At 50.5% G+C, this 8,853-nt stretch overlaps 1 protein-coding gene across 1 annotated transcript in view; it reads left to right on the top strand.

Moving 5' to 3' along the window:
• The first annotated feature begins 273 nt into the window (after nucleotides 1-273).
• Nucleotides 274-8,853, top strand: part of KBTBD12 (kelch repeat and BTB domain containing 12) — a 113,070-nt gene continuing 104,490 nt past the window's right edge. The window contains exon 1 of the mRNA XM_073644933.1: nucleotides 274-418. The gene's annotated coding sequence lies outside the window, so the exon portion shown is untranslated. The remainder of the gene's footprint in view (nucleotides 419-8,853) is intronic.

The following is an 8,853-nucleotide window of genomic DNA, read 5'->3' as shown; positions in this document are numbered from 1 at the left end:
CTTTTGGTCTGTACTATATATATATATATATATATATATATATATATATATATATACTGTATATATATATGTTATTTATATATATAGAGAGAGGACAGAGTGACAGAGAGAGAGATTTCTGATTTCTCAACTAATGGGAAAAAGTTTTGCAGCATCTATAAAATAGTTTGTGTAAAGTTTTCAATCTTCGTCCTCTCGTCACTTTGCCGTTTGAACCCTGATGAAAGCTGTCACATGAGAGACGTCTTCCCATGCAGAGAGGTATACCAGTCTTGTGACATCTCTCGTTCCTCTCCCTTGTCAGGGTCTATTTATATCCCGGCTTTGGCTTCGGGAAGCTTCCATATCAGGAGTAAGAAAGAAAAAGGCAGATCCAACAGGCCCCAAAAGAAGAGCTTCACCCATGGTGGCAGCACAGGTACATGCAGAATAACGCGCCCAGGGGTGAAGACGTTCTCTTGGTTTGCAGGCTAGATGACTTGGGTGGGGAGAGGGCAAATAGAATGAATATGACCATGCATCCAGAATGATACTTGCTGTACAGATGTAGCAGAGCTGAACTTGTTATTCTGATACAAATGATATCATAGCGTCTTTCTGGCCACGGTTTTATTTGTGGTCATAAACTTATGGGCTCATAAAACACAGCAGGTAGACAGGTGATGAAAGGAAAACCTCCATTAAGTAAATATCACCTGCTATTAACTTGTAATATGGTGCAATAATCCTGATCTGTAATGAGGGCTGCTACATTTGAGCTTTATTAATTCCATTATTTCCTTCCGGTTGATTAATGAAATTAGTCAGTGGATGGACAATGGGAAAACAATAGGGTTATTTCCATTTCAGCAAATGATGGCATATGGCAAGGATACTTTATGATCAGTGGGGGGGGGGTCCAACTTCTGGGACTCCCATGGAACCTAAGATTGAAGGGGCTGCTATTCTGGTGCAGCGCTGCTTCCACGTAACTGAAGCATGGCCATATCCATACTTTGCAAATGTTGGAGGTGCTGCAGCCCCTTCATTCTCTGAGGTGAGAAAATAAAGCGAAGGTAAAGAGCCATGCAATAAATAGCGCTATAATAATAATAAATAATAATCCTTGCAATGTGCCATGGCTTTATAAGATGTGGATAAACCCCTACAATGGCAGGTGACAGAAAATAATGACAATTCGCATTAAAAAACCCACTTTCATCCACGTTTGTTTGTGAGATGCATTTGTTTTCAACCTGCGACCTGCGTCCCATAGCGCGCCCGATCTCCGGAGGTGCTCCAAGTCCTTGCAGCTTTGGAGGCAGCTTTGTGGGTCGTTTTAGGGATGGAGCCAATTCCCGGAGATGAGGCCTGGTTCAAGTGGCGGTCTGGCTTTGTTGGATTGTCTTGTAGAGGAGGCAGAATTTGCAAATGGTTTATACTGGGAGGACTTAAAGGGTTTGTGCCAAGTTTGGAAGTTATGAATAGGGGATAACTTTCCAATCACTGGGACCCCAGCAATCTCGAGTACGGAGGCTCCATTCTTTCTTAATGAGAGTGCCGAAGACCAGCCGAGCACTGCGCTCCGCTATCTCCCGCGATCCCATGGAGAGTGAATAGAGGCAGTGGCGAAACTAGAGTCCGATGGGCCCTGCTGCAGGATTTGGATCGGGGCCCCCCATCCTGGTATATATATATCCTTCATCCTAGTATATATGTCCCTTATCCTGGTATATATATATCTTCTGTCAGGGAATATTGAGAAATATTGAAAATGTAGCCGTAAGCCCCTCCGGTGGGCTGTGATGCAAAAATAGCAAATTAGCAGATCACAACTACGCCATGTGTGGCCTCTAAATAAAGGTAAAATCATAATAGAAAATATGGTATCACTTTTAGGCTTTTGGGATCAACCAGCGATAAGTTATCACAAAAACCCGGTATCTTAAATAAAACGTGCAGGCTGGAGACCAGCCCTCGTGATGTCAGCACAGGGGGTGTGTGGGTAGACCTCCCCTTAGGTATCAAAGAGTCCATGGAGGATAGATGAGCATTCTTTGCCAGGGGGGTATAGATACTATAAGCAACGGATCGCGTTTGATAATGCTCAAATCAAATCGGGGAGTCCCTCCTCCACCTATGCTGATTCGTTCCTGCGAACTATATAGAGTAGGTTTCTTCTTTAATCTTTATTATTTTGTGTAACTGCCTATGTATTGTATTGTCCCCATTTGTAAAATCTTGTATATTTTTCTTAACACTGCTTTCATTTTGGATTAAATATAAAATTTAATAGTTCTGTTTCCTTTGTCCTGTAATAGTCCCCTCCCCTGAAGCCATACGCTACCAGAAGGCAGGCGTCTGATCAGGCCTGTATTATATTTCAAATCTGGACGGTGGTGGCAGAGAATATTAATAATTGGGCTATCGTGAAGCTGACAGTGACTGTACGGGGCGTATACACATATTTCATGCGTTGGAATCCGGAGGTGTGACGCCATACGCTCACTGGTCGCTTGCCAATACTTACGTAGTGAGTAGTGGGGACCATGTGCTCGCGGATCCCTGACGAAATCCTGACAGAGTGACAGCAACGGCGACATATTGCGTGATCTCCCCGGTGTTGTCTCTGTGAAACCTTGACAGATTGCTGGCAAGCGGTGGGATATTACAGAACATCAGTGGCTGGATTGAGCAATCATTCCTGTCACTGAAACCTTGCACATTTTTTGCGAGAATTCAGTGCAGAGTTTTAAGAAATCAGACTCAGTGTTTTAATATTTTTTTATCTGGGACATTACTATACGTGTAGCAGTTGCATCCCTTCCCTTCTCTTGTTTTTCTGTCCTATCTTTTATTTGGCAATGATGGCTACACGTGGAGAGCCATGGTATCACCAGCAGTCAGAGGACACTATCACTGCCCTCTGTGAACTGAGACAGATTGACTCCACGGGCAAAACTAAGGCCCAAATGATTGCTGAACTGTTGCAAGTTGTAGCATCGGCGTCTCTGCCTCCTGTCGGGCAGAGACGCCGTTCCCCTTACCGCCTCGGTCCTGGTCCGGAGTCTTCCTGACTCAGAGAATGAAGGGGCTGCAGCACCTCCAACATTTGCAAAGTATGGATATGGCCATGCTTCAGTTACGTTGCTGGCCATCATATTAGTGCTGGAGGAATGGCGCTACTTGCTGGAGGGGGCTCTGCACCCAGTGGTCATCTACACTGACCACAAAAACCTCGCTTATTTTCAGAACGCCCAAGGGCTAAATCCGCGTCAGGCCAGGTGGTCTCTATTCTTCACCCAATTCTGCTTCACTCTGCATTACCGCCTGGCGGACAAGAACATTAAAGCTGATGCTCTATCCCGCTCATTCATGTCTTCCAACCAAGAGGAGGAGCCTCTACATATCATTGACCCCTCTAAAGTAATGACTATTGCTCCGTTTGACCTGTCTCATCTTCCACCCGGTAAGACCTTTGTAGCGGTTCCGGATCGAAAGAAGGTTCTACTCTGGGGCCATTCATCCAAACTAGCCGGTCATGCTGGCCAGAGGAAGACCTTTCTGCTCATCGCCCGAGATTACTGGTGGCCTTCCGTGCGCAAGGATGTTGCGGACTTCGTCGCGTCTTGTTCCTCTTGTGCCCGTAACAAGGTTCCCAGACACCTTCCATCCAGCCGTCTTCTTCCTCTTCCCGTGCCTTCAGCTCCGTGGCAACACATTGTAATGGACTTCATCACGGATCTCCCTGTTTCTGCCGGTTGGACTGTCATTTGGGTGGTCGCTGACCGCTTTTCTAAAATGGCCAACTTCATTCCTCCGCCTGATCTTCCGTCTGCATCTGTGCTGGCTAAGAACTTCATCCATCACATCTTCCGTCTTCACGGCCTACTGCTCCACATTGTGTCTGATCGCGGAGTTCAGTTCGCTTCTGGAGAGCTACGTGCAAGCTGCTGGATGTCTCTTTGGATTTCTATTCTGCTTATCATCCTCAGTCCAATGGTCAAGTGGAACGTATCAACCAGATCCTTACCAGCTTTCTTCGGCAGTTTGTCAACGCTCACCATAGCGATTGGGTTGAGCTCCTGCCCTGGGCCGAGTTCTCCTATAACAACCATGAGAGCGACTCTTCTACTAAATCCCCGTTTTTTGTGGTCTACGGTCGACACCCCCGGATTCTGTTTCCCATCTCCTCTTCAGTGGACAATGCTGCCGCGGAGTCTCTTGTCAACGAATTTCTGGCTATTTGGGAAGACACTAGATTTGCACTTCTTCAGTCCTCCGAGCGGATGAAGAAACATGCTGATAAGAGACGTCTGGATCCACCTCAATTCCATCCCGGAGACAAGGTCTAGCTTTCCTCCAAATCTGTCCGTCTCAAGATACCTTCTTATAAGTTGGGTCCGCGGTTCATCGGTCCGTTCGAAGTTCTGAACCAAATCAATCCCGTGGCTTACAAGCTGAAACTCCTGGTCACCTTACGGATTCCCAACTACTCCTTTCAAGTATCCCTCCTCAAACCAGTTGTCCTTAATTCCTTCTCTGACGATCCAGGTACCGCTCCAGCTCCAGTCTCCGCTGAGGACGTCTTTGAGGTAGAAAATATTTTGGCCACTAAGAGGGTAAGAGGAAAGACTTTCTTTCTTGTGGATTGGAAGGGGTTTGGCCCGGAGGAGAACAGGGAGAACCCAGGGAGAACATTCATGCCCCTCATCTTTTTAAAAAATTTCTCGCGGGCCTAAAGAAGAGGGGGCGTAAAAGGGGGGTACTGTAGCATCAGCGTCTCTGCCTGCTGCCAGGTAGAGACTCCGTTCCCCTTACTGCCGCGGCCCAGGTCCGGCGTCTTCCTGCTCCCCTGCTGCTGTGGCGCGCACCGCGCGCAGCTTCCCGGACCCTGTGTTTAGGGCGCACGCGCGCTCCCTCCCTCTTAAAGGGGCCGCGCGCCGTCCTAAAGAGTCCGGGCCAATGGCCGGAGGACTTCTCCTATATAAGGCACCTCCTCCAAAATGGAGGTGCCTGTGCAAGGTTGTTGTTCCTTGTGCTAACACTTGCTTCAGCCCTCAGGTCCCGCTGCCACTCAGTCCAGCCCGCCAGTCTGTCTTACAGTCCAGCCCGCCAGTCTGTCTACTGTCCAGCCCACCAGTCTGTCTATAGTTCTGCCCTCCAGCCTGCCAGTTACCTGCCGTGCCCGCCAGCCTGCCTACCTGGAGCACCTGCCAGTTACCTGCCGTGCCCGCCAGCCTGCCTACCTGGAGCACCTGCCAGTTACCTGCCGTGCCCGCCAGCCCGCCTACCCGGAGCACCTTTCTGGCTATCCGCCGTGCCCGCCTGCTTGCCTACCTGGAGCACCTGCCAGTTACCTGCCGTGCCCGCCAGCCTGCCTACCTGGAGCACCTGCCAGTTACCTGCCGTGCCCGCCAGCCTGCCTACCCGGAGCACCTGTCTGACTATCTGCCATACCTGCCTGCTGATCTACCCGGACCACCCGTCTGCCTTCCTGCCGTGCTCATCCGCTGTACCGGTCAGTTCCTGTCATCTGACCCGTGGGAGTCACCTGCTCTCACACAAGGTCGGTCCCAGAGTGGCACCGGGTTCACCTGCCAGCCCCTCCCTTGTTCACGGAGTCGACTAAGCTGCCATGTGACCTCGGTCAGGCCAAGTAGGCACTTAGTCACGCCCCTCTGGTCCCTCCTTGCACCGAAGCACAGAGGTTCCACCACCTGGACCCGTAACACAAGGTGCTGCAGAGCCCGTCCGACAGCAGGGCCCTGATGATGGGGCGGCCAGCCAAGGCCCGAATGGCGCTGCTGCAGGTGTCCCACCTGTGATTGCCAGCCAGACCCGCAGCCAGGGTAGTGTGGACCCCCACCTGCAGATGGCCTTGGAGCAGCTTGTTGCAGACGATCGTGATGGACGACTGCAGCTGATCCTGAAATTCCAGGAGCGAGCAGAGCAACGGCCCCAAGCTGACCGAGAGGCTGAGAGCAGGGGCATACATAGAAATCATGGGGCCCCATAGCAGAAGCTCTAATTGCCCCCCCCCCCAAATAAATAAAGAAATATTTGTCTGGGTCACAGAAGAGCAGATCTCACAACTTTCCAGCCTTTACATAGTAATTTTCCTCCTGCTAAAGTCCTAGATCCCTCTTTCATTTCCCCATAAAGTATGATGCCAACAAAAGTGTCCCCCAAACACAGTATGATACCCCCATGGTGCATTCCTCCACATTAGCCTCCACATGCACAGTATAATGACCCTACAGTACCCCAGTTCAACTCCCAAGGCAAAGTATGGTGACACCAACACAGTATGATCCCCCAACTGTGACCCCCACAGAGCCCTCCATACACTATAATGGGCTTACCTACAGTATAATGACCTGCACTAGCCCTCCAAACAGTATAATGGCCCCCCACATAGCCCTCAAAATATTATAATGGCCCCACATAGCCTTCATATAGTATAATACGCCACTGATAATCCTCCATATAGTATAATGCGTCCCCATAAGCCTCCATATAGTATAATGCGCCCCCCCCATAATCCTTCATATAGTATGGGAACATGGTCCTCCATAGAATATAATTCACTCCCCACAGTCCTCCATACAGTATATTACACACCCCATAGGGTAAAATGCAGCCCCCATATAGTATAATGCACCCTACAGTCCTGCAGTATTATGGGCACCACGTACTCACTGATTTTTAAAATACCATATATTTTAAATAAGCCGACCCGAGTATAAGCCGAGGCCCCTAATTTTACTACAAAAAAACTGGAAAAAAGTATTGACTCGAGTGTAAGCCTAGGGTGGGAAATGCAGCAGCTAATAGTAAATTTCCCAATCCTGGTATGTATGGCACCCCTCATCCTCCAATCCTGGTACGTATGGCATCCCTCATCCCCCAATCCTGGTATGTGTGGCCTCCTCAATCCCCCAATCCTGGTATGTGTGGCCTCCTCAATCCCCCAATCCTGGTACTGTATGTGTGGCCTCCTCAATCCCCCAATCCTGGTATGTGTGGCCTTCTCAATCCCCCAATCCTGGCATGTGTGACCTCCTCAATCCCCCAATCCTGGTATGTGTGGCTTCCTCAATCCCCCAATCCTGGTATGTGTGGCCTCCTCAATCCCACAATCCTGGTATGTGTGGCTTCCTGAATCCCCCAATCCTGGTATGTGTGGCCTCCTCAATCCCCCAATCCTGGTATGTGTGGTCTCCTCAATCCCCCAATCCTGGCATGTGTGACCTCCTCAATCCCCCAATCCTGGTATGTGTGGCTTCCTCAATCCCCCAATCCTGGTATGTGCGGCCTCCTCAATCCCACAATCCTGGTATGCGTGGCCTCCTCAATCCCCCAATCCTGGTATGCGTGGCCCCCTCAATCCCCCAATCCTGGTATATGTGGTCCCCTCAATCCCCCAATCTTGGTATGTGTGGCCCCCCAAACCACCAATCCTGGTATATATGGCCCCCTCATCCCCCAATCACTGCACACACAAAAAAAATAAACACTAATACTCACCTTCCTTCCTCACCTCTCCTCCATCGCTGCGTCCAGTTTTCTGCAGCTCATGTCGGCATCTGAGCAACGCGCATTCTCAGATCCCGAGGTGAGCTGCTGCTGCCGGCATATTCACTCCTATCCACGCCAGGACTATGGGCGTGGAGAAGCGTGAATATGCATTCTCTTTAGTAGTGGACACTGTCAGCAGGAGCTGTGGCTCAGCGCTCCTCCATGCCCGCTACTAAAGAGCATGAATATTCCCTCTTCTCCACGCCCATGGGAGTGGAGAAGAGGGAATATTCATGTCCCTTTAGCAGCGGGCACACGTGATAGCTGCTTCAGCGGCTACTGTGTGTGCTCCGCTCTGCCGCAACCTCCCTCTCCCCACCACTATCCACCAATACTCACCTATACAACTCGTCCCCATGCTGCTTGGGTCCCCCCGCTGCTTGGGGCCCCTCGGCTCACGGGCCCCCCCGGGGTCACGGACCCCATAGCAGTGGCGTGGTCTGCCGCCATTGGCAGGCCCAAGAGGAGCGTCAGCACCACCTGGAGCTAGCCCGGATTCAGAAGGAGCCATCCACCCTGCAGATCCGTGAGTCCAACAGCACCAACAGCTTTAAACCCCGTCCGGAGCATTTTCCTGTAATGGAAAAGGATGGAGACTTGGACATATTTCTGCGGGGATTTGAAAAAGCCTGCAGACAATATCAGCTGCCCGCGGACCAGTGGGCCAGGTATTTAACCCCAGGACTCAGAGAAAAAGCTCTGGAGGTGTTTGTGACGCGCTCCCTGGGCTGTGGGGTACTCGGTGCCGGGCCGGTCGTTGCTAGGGGAAATGTCACAGTGGCGGTGACCCATTCCGTGACCCAGGGCGATCAATAAAAGGGGATATTTACAGGGGATTTATAGTTTTTATATAAAGTTCGTGACGCCACTTGTGGTATGCGGCAAATGGGAGCCGCCGCTGCGGAGCAGATCCTCTGGAGCTGATGTTAGTGCAAGCAGAGTTGGGACAGCTCTCCACTGGTAGAGCTTAGCTCCAGGGCAGGAAATGGTGATGTTATAGATCTTGCTATGCAGTGTAGTGCAGGGGATAACGGCGCAGTAATAATTTGCAGAGACAGTGGGGTTCAGTCTTCAGGGTTTTACTCACGATTTTTAGACTCCAAGTTACCAGGGCCAGGGTAACTTCCCACGTCGTCCTGTGCTTACTCAGGGAGGGGTTCAGCAAACCTGCAGGTACCTCCAGAGTACATAACGGACCTCCTTCTGTGTGTTCCTTCTGGCCATCTTCCTGCACCTCACACCCAGTGTCCCAATCCAGTGACCGCGGACCTTGTCGCGCGACGTCTTCTCTGT

The sequence above is a fragment of the Phyllobates terribilis genome, unplaced genomic scaffold, assembly GCF_046119375.1.
Source record: "Phyllobates terribilis strain yellow unplaced genomic scaffold, ASM4611937v1 Scaffold_8__6_contigs__length_399053987, whole genome shotgun sequence".
In the NCBI taxonomy this organism is placed as follows: Eukaryota; Metazoa; Chordata; class Amphibia; order Anura; family Dendrobatidae; genus Phyllobates; species Phyllobates terribilis.
The sequence above is the reverse complement of the archived record's forward strand: the minus strand, read 5'-3'. Positions and strand labels throughout refer to the sequence as shown.